Here is a 15,073-nt window from a genome sequence, read left to right as displayed (position 1 = left end):
CGACATCGTCTATCTCGTAATCGTTAAGGTAGAAGCACCTGTCTAGGTTTTTGTTCAAAATAGCCTCGCCCATTCCATTGCAAATAAAATGCGCTACAATCATATAAATAAGTCTGAGATTACATATATTTTTTAAATCTTTTGTCTTGTCTATCTCTGCAAACGACATTTGCCTTCATCGGAAGAAGTTTTTAAATTCGCACATTAAAGATTAATCACACACACACAACCTCGGGGTTGAGAGTCACCCGCTTTCGGTAGCTAGGATTGGTCCAAAGAGTTTAATGGCAAATGAAGACTTTTATCATTAATATTTATACCAACACTTATCTTTATAAAATTCTTTTTTTTATGTAACAAATGATACCGCCGCCGCCCATGGACCACATTGCCAGAAGGCTCGTCGGTGCCAACACGTCGACGTCGAGTTGATACGGATGGTATCAACTTGACGTTTGATGATGAAACTCAGCTGCAGGTCGGTCCCGTAGTTTATAATTAATACGAATTAAAAAGCTATAACGTCATGATTTAATTAAATAATTCGTTATATACCTTTAACGTGCGCATAATTAATTAGAATATGAATTTCTTTGAAACTCCAACTATTATAACACAACATAGAAGCATTACGGCATTATTCAAGTGGGTTTTGTTAGTGGTAATTGCGTAATGAGTTGCGAATTTCCCTCCACCTATTTGGCTTTATTATTCTCACGTCCTACGTAAATATAAATTCGTTATCCTAATATTTCAAAGTTATTTACGAGTTCATTTGGCTACCATTTATGAATAATATCTATAAATGTGTAGAAATAATACTATTTATCATGTTTAAGATACAAACAGTCATGTATGTTTTTAATTATTGAATGCTGTAACAACATAGTCACTCCCGTTTTATATCTGAAATAACAACATAGTCACTAAGAAAAACACTTTTTGAACGGATTAAAGCTATGTATTATTATTAAAACTTATAGTTATTTACATAATTCTAAATTTTAAATTTTTTCCGACGTTTCGCGTACTTTTCAGTGTGCGTGGTCACGGTGACTCTAAAAATTAAAAATTTAGAATTATGTAAATAACTATAAGTTTTAATAATAATACATAGCTTTAATCCGTTCAAAAAGTGTTTTTCTTAATGTGTAATAGCTACTTTAACAAAAGACAATAACATAGTCACTCTCGTTTTATATCTGAAATTTAAGGTTTATTTTCAGTAAGCACATACATTTATGCCTTTCTAAATAATTGGACTATCCAAAACAAAAGAAAAGTTATTCAAAAGAGTATTAAAATTGCGTGTGTATGTAGTTTAAGTATAGATATTAATTAATTGGATACAAATTTCGAAATTTAACGATCTTTATTATACTTTATTCCCAACGAAAAACACATTATTATATTTGATAAAAGGACGGGGTAGCACTTCAACTACAAAACTAAAACAAATTCATGTTGTACAAAATGAATTAATTAGCATCCTCTTTCCTTATCCTGCTAACATACTTTACACACTAAATGAATGAAAATTAAGCAGATGGGATACTCAACATGGATATTAGTTTAGAAACATCTACATAAAATCAAAACAGAATACGGTCACACAAAAATAAGTTATTCAAGAGTGAGTCTTTACAACAGCTTGCCTCCTGAGATACGTGAAATGGCAGTGAAAACGTTCCGAATAAGTCTATAAAGGTTTTTGGTGGACTTTGATGCAGTAGCGTACGACGGCGGCGTAATATATTTTTATGTATTTAGTTTTCTCGTGTAATGGATAATAACAGTGTAAATAACCGTAATTTTGATATGTAACCCATATGCGTTACTAGTATTTTCTAGCTCTTGGCCTCAGATATCAATATCCGCAACAATTTTATAGGCATAATATAAACTACAAATTGCCTAAAAAGGCTTTCCTTCGCTGAAAAACAAGTGTTAACATTTAAAAAAATTGGTTGTAGCCTGGATCCAAACACGAAACCTCGAAATTAAAGTTAGCCCAACTACGCTAACACAGCTGTAAATGTTCGATTTTAATCAACTATTTATTACGGCCATTACCTCATTGTGACAGGTAACAAAAGATCCAATCAAACAAAAGCTTTCCTATTCACGGTTACAATTGGTGGAGTTATGATAACCAGAACGATGTACGAGGTAAAAGGGCATACTCATATTCTTTTCTAAACAGAAAAGTGATTATTGAATCCCGGTATATTAGAATATGGAGTACACCAGCCGCGTTTGTCTGTATGAACGCGATAGACCCAAAAACGTCAAGCATAGTGGTATTCTTGAGAAAGTTTTATTATGGCTGTGTGTAAATTAATATAAATATATCTTTTGTTGTTAGAGAAGCCAAAAAGGCGAAGAGTTACTTGTTTAGTACTTTAACATAAAATAAACTTTTAGCATTTTCAATCACTTGTCGCGAATGTTCCTTAATTTAAAATCAAAAATAAATAATTATGACCTTTACAGTAAGACTATATTGTCTACTGTATCATATAATTTTTAAATGTCAAGTCAAATTGTATTAGATACATTTATACATTATCAATACTTAAATAATGTCAGGTTACATAACTCGAGTTTGACAGGCTTATTATTCACGGTTTATACTTCGCAGTATATGTTAATTGAATAGAAACACGACCCATAAGTGCACATCCGGTATTTGAAGGCTGGGCCATCTTGTTGAGCTTCATATGCAGAGACTTCCACGCTAAGAACTTTTATAAAAATACAATTATTTCAGGTAATTTTTATACCCCAAATGATAGATTTTTTGATAGTCCAGTACTTTATTCATTGATATTTTTTGACATCTGACATCGATGACAAAAATATACTCTTGCGGCCACAGTCAAAAAAGAAACGCAAAATATTGTTTAGGATGTTTGCATCAGATAGCAATGTTCATTTCAATTTTAGATACAAAGCCAGACTAATCAGCCTTGATAAATAGAGGTCTAGTACGAAGCTCGTATGGTATTAATACTCGGTTGCATTGTTGCCTTGACCTACCCTTCACCGGAGGGACGCAGCGGACGTTAAAAAGTAACATTATATATGTATTTTACATCAGTCGAAGGTCGGGTTTATATACGAATAGAATATAATTAGAAAGGTTCTCAACAACACTCAAAGTGAATTCACGTTGTACTTTTAAAGCGATTGGTAAATATCTGTCTTTAGAAGCCTTTTGGGACATGGGGAAGATCAAGCATCTGTTTGATCATTTTTACAGTTCAAGAGATGTCTATGTCTGAAGTTGATTTAAAAATTTCAAAGTAACGGTAAAACTTGACCTTTAGCATTAAATAAATAACCAACTTTAAATAAATTTGACTTCACCAAACTGTGTTAAATAAAAAATTGTGGTTTACGTGTAATCGAATAATGATTTTACTAATCATGTATGAGTAAAGATTACAAGTAAAAACAAATAATGTGTTTATTTTACAAAAAATACATACAAACAATTGCACATGACTGATCATAGTATGTAGCAGTTACAACCTACTTTTTAACTAAAAGTATACTTTTCATGGGATATCCCACCCAATGATTTATATTATTAGGACGATTCATACTGTAATTTTCGACTACTCTTTTCTTTCGAATATAGGATAGAGCAAACAAGCCTACGGGACACCCATCAAATCTTACAGTTAACATGCATATTATAAAACAAAACACTTAGACAATATAGAAAGTGAAAAAGGATTACATAGATAAAGAAGATATATGAAACAGAAAACATAAGGTACATTAATACACAAAACTATAAAAATAAATTAATATTTCAAATAAAAAACTAGATTGTTACTGCTAAATATAGACAAATTCGTGCCGCCTTTCCAACTATTTTACCTCACATCCTCTTTGGTGAGGAGGAAAATATCAACATCCTCATAATTAGTGTCTGCCTAGATAAAACCCGAAGTATTGGCGAATTATGCAGGTAATTCGTGTTCGTACGAGGAACAATTGTGAGTATCTTGGGAACTACTGGTAATGGAGGGATTCTTAGAGAAATTAACGACAGCAAATATCCCATTAAGAATATTGTGCAAATATAATAATCCTTGCTGACTTCGTCGACGTTCTAATGAGACTAAATTTAAATATTTGTATGAATCTCCATAACTATCGAAACTATGATACTGTTTAAAACTAAGGAATTTCAATAACTTTCTATAAATATTGTCGACAGCTTTAATATATTTTATATTTATATACAAAACGCACAATATTAAAGCTTCCTCAAATTATTATTACTATAATTATAACATCCATCTACATCCTTGCTATAAAAATAAAAGAACGTGCACTCCTTGGTTTCATTATTCCGGTAAATTGTGCATTTAAGTTGGTAATTTTTATGTTCAAACTTCGCAAAAAACCTTAACAAGTTAAATAGAAACTGTAGCCACGATTGTATAATTCACATTCTTTACGACTTTGCAAAACAAGACTGTTATGTAATTAAAGAATTAAATGGCTTTAAATTTTACGGCCAATAATAAAACAAGCTACGAACGGCCATTTTTGCTCGGCCGCCATCTTTTGAAGTTAATGCAGCCCTCAGCTTGATTTTAAATTGTTTCTTACTGAATATTCAAAACTGTAATGAATTTTTAAGGTGTACCCGCTGAAAGTTTTGCCACGAAAATTCGATATTTGATTTAGGTCAAACGACCAGATATGAAACGTAACTTAAGGTACTTTCAATCTTTTTCAGAAGATATTAATTAATTTAAAATAAGTTCTATCACGAAAAATACACCTTTTAATAGAATAATATTCCGTGTGTAAAAAGAACATATTTTAAAATGAACGCAACGCCATTTGTACCAAAGATACAAAACTTGTGGTTTAATTTATCATCCTAATACATTTACTATCTGTATGTCTGATTAACTTTTTAATTTATACAAACGAAAACACTTTTTTTTAAAGCCGCTATGTAACGCATATCAGGGTAGTCAATATAAAAAAAAACACATTAATATTATTTTGATAACTTTTTAAGATTAAAAACTTATTCAAGCCCTAAAAGAACCTCGAAAGGTTACGTTATTCGCCTCCAAACATTATACAATAAAACAGCGGTTGTAACCGTTTTTATTCTTGGAGTTAGTGGTTTTAAAAACGAAAATATTACTACATCCCTCGAGGAAAGCTTATTTATTCAAATAATACCCACTGGATTTTAACGTTCTCCCAAACAACATTTAACTTTTAGGATAGACAATAGAGAATCGTTTTTGTGATTTGAAAGGTAAGGGGTTTTTATAGTAAGCTTTAACTAGTATTTGAAGCTTATAGGTATTATAATCATCTGTCGTATAAAAGTTTTAAACCAAAAATAGATTATGCAAATACCGAAAAAAAAAAATTTATTTCAAGATTTTTATAATCAAAGTCAAAGTCAAGAATAATTTACTCATATAGGTAACACAATGTACACTTATGAACGCCAAAAAAAGAAGAAGAAATATACATTAAATGCTTCTAATTTTACATTTACTGCCAGTTCTCAAATCAAGGGCGTAGAACGGAAGAGAAGAACTGGCGATAAAATCTCCGCCATTCTTTTTTTTGTATTACACAGGGTTTGTAAGGAGCTGCAACCATTACACCATGTTCCACATGACATCTTAAGTCATAAATAATAATTTAAAAACAAAGATTTGTCTCAGATTCTCAAAGATCCCCTATCAGCAGGGGCATGGTGAAATAGGAGCACGCACATACATTCTCATGGGAACAACACGCAAATACGTAGTCGAAATAACTAACATCACCGCAAACACGAATTCAAGTACGACCAGTCACCACAAGTAGCACCCTTTCACGAGTATCACGCATGGCCAGCCATCGGCTTCCTTGCCATATTTTAGGGAGAGAGACGACCTAACGCATAGACGCCAATGACATTTAAGCGAGCCTGACAATCCTTGAAATGTGAACTTGGCTACATAAGAAAATAATATAAATACTAATTATACTGAAATAATTCGATACCACATGGATTTGTTCCCACTTTATATTAAAGCAGTCATGAATGTTGACGATTGCCCCCGAGTCGAGTTGAGAGATTGCAGCCGAGAGTTTCATTCGCGTTACCTCTTTATACTGGAGCAATTCATATGCAAGCACTAGGATCGTTTAAATATTCATTTATATTATAATAGGCCTTAGCAAGCAGTTTTAGTTTAGTGTACGACTTAAATTTACTTATTGACAACACTTGTATCTCACTAGGGATTTTGTTGAAAAAACGAGTACTATAATTATGGAAGCTACTATTCTTTTAAAAGGTATCTATATTTTTTCGCACATACAAAATATTCTTATTTGTATTGACTCGCCAAAGTCAAAATATGTAATTCCTTAAACTTCCTTCGGACCGACTCCCGTGGGACAACCCACAGATCGCTCTTATAGCCCGCTTTTGCACTACAAATATCGATTGAATGTCACCTGCATTACCCCACAAAATATCAGCATATGACATGACGCTATGAAAATAGCTGAAATAAACAAACTTTGCTGTATTCTCTTATGTAAGATCGCGTATCTTTTTCACTGGGAATGCTGCAGAACTTAGCCTTTTCGAAAGACCTTCTATGTGTAGGCCCGATTGGAGTTTACTATCTAAAGTAATTCCCAAGAACATCGCATTATCAACAAAGTTTATTTCCTCATCTTTAATTATTATTTGAGCATTACTAATTTTTACATTTGTAGTTACAAATTTAATACATTTTGTCTTCTTTTCGTTAAGGTGAAGATAAACATAATCCAAATCGCTGGAGATGTACAGTGCAGTACATCTCCACCGAACTACACTGGAGATGTACTGTTTACATTCTCAAGTGATGGATCGTTTCACTTTAAATAAAAGCGAAGTGTCATCAGCAAACAGTTCTATCTCGTGAAGCTCCTTTACAAGAAATGGTAGGTCATTTATATGGACGAGGTATAAGAAAGGCTATGAAACATTAGATTTTTCGGTTGAAACTTAAAGACAAAGTTAAAAAACGGTGTGATGTGAAGCCTTACAAACATAAAAGACGTCGTAACACATACCAAAAAGTTAAAGTGGAAATGGGCCGGTCACGTTGCCCTCATTTATGATGACAGATGGGTCAAAAAGACCCAATGGAAAGTACATAGGGAGTACGCCCACCAGAAACTTGAAAAGATGGAATAAAAGGGATGGCGCTGCAGGATTGGAAATTGTGGCGAGGAATAGAGACAAGTGGAAGAATTTGGAGACCTTCACTCCAACAGACGGTCGTAAAACATGTAACCTAATGTAGTACTCGAATAAAGGCGTTTTTTTAGTAGCAGCAAAACAGTAAAATTTAAGGAAAAGAGCAGAAAACTTGCATGTTGCACAGAAAATGCTTCTGTACAGTGAGTATTTTAATTTGTATTAAAATTTCTCAATTAATTGACAACGTCTTGTGAGTCAAGTAAGAAGTACTCGTAGTACAATTCAATAAATAGAGCCTAGGTTTGTTATATACATATGTTTTTTTAATTATTATCCTAAATATTCTATACCCTAGCTAATAGTCTATCGGTATGGTGTTATATATAGTAGTCAAAATCTACAAAAAACTTTTAGGTATACTAATTCGACATGACCACTTAATCCATTTTACGCGCTTTAACGCCTAAAACATTTATATAAATTTTAAATAAAATCATCACACTATCATGTAGCTAACATTTTTAAGATTTAATGTAACGGTAATAATGCTAATTTATTCTGAGGTTAACACGTAACTCAAAGTAGTTCAAATATTCTTGCAGCTCCCCGTTACAGCCCTTTATATTAGGTTTTAGCAATAGGCCAACTTATTATTTAACTGTAAAAGTATCTTTTTAGAAATAAATCTAAATAATTTGGTTTACTTTAAAATTATGTAAATTTGAAGTAAACCAAATTAACATATCTTTTGTAAACACTATTATTGGCTACAATAAAATACGAATTATTTCAAAACTTGGCGTAGTACATTTGTACAAAATACAATGAACTCATTTTATAGTTTGCAGTACGCTATTTAATCCACAAGGAGTACAGGCAGTAGTTGTAGGATAAAAATAGTAAATTGTCAACCCTTTGAAAGTTCCCAAGATGGCTCCGTTATAACGCCGCTTCGTCCACGGGTGTATTACGTATTACCATAAAATGCGGAAGCTATAAAACAATGCCTGTAGGAAAATTCAGAACACGTTATTTCGTAGAAAATGGAAGAGCGAAAACGATATTTATTTAAAAGTTATACACTCAATATATTGGCGTATTATTCGTTATTAGGCGTATAATATTGTTTGTTCAAAGAAAGTTAATATTGAACTAAGCTGGGATACATCACTAAAAAAATACACGTCTACCCACAGATAATATACAGGAATGTATACGTAGATAGGATACCATAAGAACTTAGCTGTTTGGTCCTCAACAAAGTTTATAGACTTAATAATACGAGAGAGAGAATTTGTGTCGGGTGTGGGTGTGTAACCTTGATTTAGTGACATTCTGAAATGTCTGATAGTGTTTTAAGGATGTCTTTTTTTGGAAAAAGTTGCGAGGAATTGAATATGTGTGATATATAAAATGAATTCAGAACAAAGACTAGTCAATTAATTAAAAAGTTACAGAAAATAACATTTGCACCAAATATTATATCAAAAATGTTAGTTATTCGATTCGAATCGTCGTCGATCAGTCACATTCCGAGCGACTTCACTTGGCGTTGCGTGAGATGTGGCTTGCATCTTCTATCACATTTACCGTGTAGCGTGTTCAGAGAAGTTGTTCGGATCAATACCAGCAGCTGAGTTTTATCATCGGACGTCAAGGCAGAATACAAAATACCGTATCACCTCGACGTCCGCCGTTCCACGATTGAGCTTTATTTAAGGAATATTTTGCAGCGCACCACCACTATGTTAAACCAGCTGCCCACTGAAGTATTTCTGAACCTGTTTGACTTACAGTCCTTCAAGAAAAGAGTCCATGGGTGGCAGCGGTATCAGTTAACATCATCAGATAAACCTCCTACCCGTTTGCCTAGTGTAACATAAAATTCAAAAATGTTCAATCTAAAAGAAAACATTAATGTATGCTTTATGAATATTTATAACCGGATACATCATGATCAGCTCTGCAAATTCATGACTTTTGCAATTTCGTGAACCCCTTATTTGGGTATCAATTTATTTATGTACCTACGTGTTATTATAGGACGCATTGCTACGCATGGCTTTGTTTAACACCTGTACAAACAATGTTCTTGATTAGTATTATACTCGTGGCAATTAGCTTTAAAAAAGCATTTTAAGGTATTACGCATATAAACTTCAAATTAGTTACTTAGCAGGATATGATTTTGATATTATTAACATTATAATAAAATAAATAAATTAGTGGCGCTACAAAATTTTTATGCGCCTCAGATATATGTATCTGTTTCGTTTATTTCTCAATCTAATAGAAAAGTAGGCGATCAGCCTTCTGTGCGTAACACAAAGCGTCGGAGTCTAAGGCAAGCCGGTGTCCTGACGATGTTTTCCTTCACCGTTCGAGAGCATGTCAAATGTGCACATAGAAAGAAAATCCATCGGTGCACAGCCGGAGATCGAACCTACGATCTCAGGGTTGAGAGTCGCACGCTCAAGTTATTAAGTCAATACATACATACATTATAATAAAAGCAATCTTTATTTGAGAGAAAAGTTACATAAATGTTCAAGACGTATAACTTGTACGTCGTATGCCGTAGCATTCAACTGGAACAACCCGTCGCTATGCGTTAGGAATCCAATGGTGCTGCGACACGAAATAGGTATTGGCTCAGATTAAATCCGTCTGTAATCATTAAATTTTCTAGAGTGTGAGGAGGCTGACCAATCCTTCTGTTTCTCACAATTAGTTCAATCGGTTAATGAGCATATAGCCGTGATTCGAAGTGCCCTCAGAGTTTAGAGTCGCACACTTAAGTCACAGGTCATCAATGTTTCATAGTAATTCTTTATTTCTGATTATGTCCATAGTTTAGAGTCAGTAAAAATTCAATCTTAAACACAAAGCGCCTGAACAGCATACCAATGTTTTACGATACGCGTGTTCTTTGATAACACATTCAGGATACCATTGGTGCTATACATAACACGATGCATCAACGATGCCACCCATTTCCGAATGATGACATTAAAACCAGCATATCGCTTTTACAATATTACAAGCATTGATGTGAAATACAATATACGTCAATATAAATAGCAGTTTTGTGATAGTAATATGTTATTTCAGTCGTCCTATCGAACGTTGTCTATGCTTCAATGGATTTTTTTGATTAATTTCTTTTCTAGGAAAATATAATGAGGAAAACGTTTGCGTTTGAAAAACTACTATTATTAAAACTGAAATTAGTACTACCGTCGCTATTTTAAAATGTCAGACTGATTCTTGGTGCGTACAATAAATAATTTTACTATCTACCAACATTTATTGTTATTCCTTCGTTTAATAATTACAATGGCAAAGATTTAATTATCGAACGGTACTAAATTGTTTGGTATTTTTAAAGATATTATATTAATAGTACTGGTAACAAATCATATCAGTTGTTCCTAAGTTTGTGTCAATGTTTTTTACCTGTATTTTCTAGATACTAGTATACATTGTTTCATTAAGACATTCCAATAAATTATTAAGTTAGCATGCATGAATTTTTGCCCTTAATGGTTAATTTTTATTTACTGGCAATACGAACATCCATGACAGCGACGCTTTTACCCGCCAAGAAAAGTATGTGGGATATAACTATAACTAGATCTTAAATACATTATGTAACCGAGAATGTTGATGTTGTTTCTTTTTACAGAATATTTATTTATAAACAACAAACGAACTTACAACAGATAAAAATCAATTTGATTCAAACAAATCAAGTCACAGATTCTTTATTATGCAAATTTTATATAAATATTCATATTTCGAACGCGCTTCTACTGTCTACATTTAAAAAGAATGAAATTATTTTATGTCTGAGTGCGATGAAATCAAAAGTAGAGACCCGAACGAAGCAGACACTTTTTAGTCTAACATTTTAAAACAGAAATTCTCCACTAAACTTTCAAAGAAATATCTCGCTTTGAAAAATCCAAATGTACTTTAATATTTAAGTCATGAATAGATTTTACACTTTTTTAAATTTTTTAATATCTTAATGTTATCTTCTGGATGCTGGCAGTGAAGTCACGTACTGACTAGCTATAATAACTTCATCCTTGAATAACGTAGATTAAAAAACACATCTTAAGACACAAATATGTGTGAAGTTTTGCCTAACATTATTAAGCTGGTATTGATAGGCATATTTAAGATATATAATTAATAATAAATTATATATTCTGTATAAATCTGTATGGAAAAATATATATTTAATTTTTCCGCAGTTACAAACGAAATTTTGGTGTAAAATTAATTTCCAACAATTATTTCAGATATAAAGAAATATATGTACAAGGCTAAGCTAAGCTTGATGTTGATAATGATTATCCTATAATAGTTAAATGTCTGCACTAAAATAAATTGTGAAATCAATTTCTTAAACATACAATATCGTGCCCTATTCAACTTAGGTATGTAACATAAAAAGTTCATTAAAAATTGAAATAACGCCATAAAAACGAATTAGGAAAAACACGCTTTTGAATATTATGTAAATCGCGAAATGTGCACAAATTGTAAACTTTCCGCATCGTGCAAAAAAAAACTTGGCTTTACATAACAATATTATTGTGTTTTTAATGTATAAGTTACTTCAAATCTTATTAGATATATTTTTTACTATTAAGGCTTTACTAGTAGGCTTATGACCGGTAGCCGCGGTATCACATAGCATCAGGTGAGCCTACTGCCCGTTTGCCCCAGTTTTATGTTGTTCGCGAATCGCACCATGCATTGTAATGATTGAACAAGATATATAGTATTAAGCGTTTGAATTATATACTAAAACTAACAGTCAAAGATTCATTCACATATTTTTAACCAACCTCAAAGAGTCTATCAGTTAGACTTGTATGTATGTTAATAATTAATACTGATTGAGTATGACTCCAAGTACTCGTGCTTAATTTCGTACATGTATGTCATACACGTAGACTTAAAGAAAAGTCTTAGCGTCGTCAATATTTCTGTAGCTAAGACATCCACGGATTTCTGATCCTTCTAAATCCTTCTGATTTTTTAAACTTAGCCTACAGTTAGTCAATGTAATCCTTTCCTTTATCTCTATTCTTCATTAACTTTTTAACTACAATTAAAGTATTAAGATTGCGCGTAACTTTAGGTACACTAATACTTTTGTACTTGTCAAACAAAGACACACTTAACGCCATATAAAAAACTAAGCATGATCGTGTTGAGTGTTTCATGCAAACAAGCGTAGCACGAGATATGGGTCAACTCCTAAATCCAATGGGAACTCACGCTCTTGTTCCATAACCTGGCTAAGATATTCATTGTTTTATTTGTACCTACTTCTGCTTATTAGTTAGTGAGTGGGTTTTACTTCTAGTAATACAGGCATTGTATTGGTAGGTACAGAAGGTATTCTTGTCTTACTAATTGACAAATGAAACAGATGATGATGGGTTTTATGGTCTTTCCCATTAGATTTTACTAAAAAACTTAATGTGTAATTTATTTGTAGATTTCTCGTAGAATGTATTTAGAAATGAAACTAAAACCGGAACCAAAAGATATTTATTATATACAATATTATACACAACCTTTCGCTACAATAACGAAGCATTGTATCAAATTTCTATTGATATACTTTACACCCAAGAATTTTGTCCCTAAATTTGAATGATGAAAATACCAAGTCGAGAACCTCAGGTGTGAAATATATTGATTTAAGACGTATAAAAATACACCTAATCGCTCACATCAATCTTGAACGCATGACGACAGCTCGTAATTTATCGCACACTAATACTTATAACCCAAATTTTAGGCATGCTTATTTGTTCTTCAAAACCACCTCTATAATTACCTCAAGTTGAATATTGAACCTACTCAGAAGCATAAATAACTTAGCAATATTTAAAATGAAATAAAAAAGCCTCTTTCAATGTACATCACATTAAAAGAGGCTTTTTTATCAACACGAAAACTGATAAATTTATTTATATAAAATTATGCTACGAAACCTATATCTAACAAATTAATAAAACAAAACGTCCTAACGAATTAAGTTTTAGTTACGATTACAGCAAAACTTACTTTTAGCGCGATATTTTCAGTTGCAGATTAAAGAACTTTATTATTTCAAATTTCGTTTTGTCAGAGCCTTTTCCTGTAACAACCAATTTCCTCGAACACATTTCTGAGTATTTTATATTTGTAGGTAGGTGAGTCCATTTTATGTGTCTAATAACTCGAAACAACGACAATTTTGATCGAACACATCCTGCTTAAGAAGAGTAACGGCAGCATATTTAAATTTTTATACTGCTATAAAAATAACCTTGGTCTAAAAACTAAAACGGTAAATATTGATAATAAAACGTAATATTACCTAAACACGGAAACATTAAATAAAAGTCGTAAAATACTCGCTCAAAATACTTCATTTGAATAACATTCGTCCAAGGCTTAATGTATAGTTGGCTGCAGGAATTTGTATTGTCGTGTTGCATGATATCACATACTTAGCGTCGGTGACGATTTCTGATCGTAGTCAAGGTCAAGTCGCAGAGTTTATGTCAAAAATTTACACTAATTTTAATACAGTGTAACAAGTTTTAAAACCTAAAAAGAAAATATTAACGTAACCAGTTTTACTCGGCAGTACAACTTTCATTAAACCATTACGTTAAGTTATGCAAAATATTATCCTTAACTAAGCTATAAAGAACCAATAACGCGAAGTTTATGACACTAATTGCTACCAGCCTCTACGACGAAGCGTAGACTTCGTAGACATGAAAATTATTGCTCTAAGAAATGCTAATCACGTAGATCGGGGTCTACAAGGATTAAGAATATACAAATTGAAACATCAAATAAAAATGATTTCAAATATAACCTTTTCGGGTTAAGAATACATTTAATTGTATTTTGTACCGATAAAATCCATTGCGAGGTAAAACGAAAGATTTAATCTCTTATCAGATATGGTTACGACGTGTTTACTACATACAATGACTTGTCATGCTGAGTGCTACCGTTCAAGGTCTTAGCATTTGGCCTTGAGTTTAAAAGCAGTTACTTCTAAATTAAAGGAACTTACCGCTATGAAAGCCTCGAATGCAATACAGCTTTTGTACAATCTCACATGACACAACAAGTCTTAATACAATGTTCACACGCGTTTAATTCCTTTATTAGTGTATGACTGTTAAAAATCCATGGGAGTAGGTTGTCCAATGCTTCTTACATAGGTTTTACGTTTGTTGTGTTAAAGGTTGTGATCGCCAGCTGTCATAGATGGTATCGAGGCCGAGCGGCCGCTTCGGTGCGCCAAGAAAGACTGAAGTCGCCGGCGCGCGCCAGTATTCACCCTTCAACGGGAGTAAAGCTTCGATACCAAAGCGCTGATTGTGCTGTACAAAGCGAGGTTCCTAATTTGATGAGCCGCTTACACTTGTATGTTAAAATTCTTTATTCAACTTTAACTATTCATATATAACTTGTAGTATTAATGTTAAAAACCTATGAATTAGATTTAATTTGTAAAGATAAAACAGGAAGAACAATTGCCGCCCTGACCTATGAAAGCGCTTCAGATAAACCGCTGTATCTATCGATAAAGGCGCTTAAAGAGCAACAGTTCGCGCCCGGCCAACGGGTCGATACGTGTAGAATAAACACACCGTACTAGGATAACTAGAGTAACCGCGGTATTGCCAGCTTTTCGTTTTCGTCCTCAGTGTTGCCGTCTCGGATGTTCACGCGACTTTACATAAGAACTCACATCACTGTTTTGCTTATCACACGTCCTTATGAAGCCATTGTTTC

General features: G+C 32.8%; 1 protein-coding gene across 1 annotated transcript in view; it reads right to left on the bottom strand.

Annotated features, from left to right (window-relative positions):
* The window catches only part of LOC123720842 (heparan sulfate glucosamine 3-O-sulfotransferase 5), a 28,616-nt gene extending 14,052 nt beyond the window's left edge, over window positions 1–14,564 (bottom strand). The window contains exon 1 of the mRNA XM_045677632.1: window positions 14,346–14,564. The gene's annotated coding sequence lies outside the window, so the exon portion shown is untranslated. The remainder of the gene's footprint in view (window positions 1–14,345) is intronic.
* Window positions 14,565–15,073: the final 509 nt, after the last annotated feature.

This window comes from Pieris brassicae, chromosome 2 (assembly GCF_905147105.1).
Source record: "Pieris brassicae chromosome 2, ilPieBrab1.1, whole genome shotgun sequence".
Classification (NCBI taxonomy): Eukaryota; Metazoa; Arthropoda; class Insecta; order Lepidoptera; family Pieridae; genus Pieris; species Pieris brassicae.
This window is presented reverse-complemented; position numbering and strand designations above follow the sequence as displayed.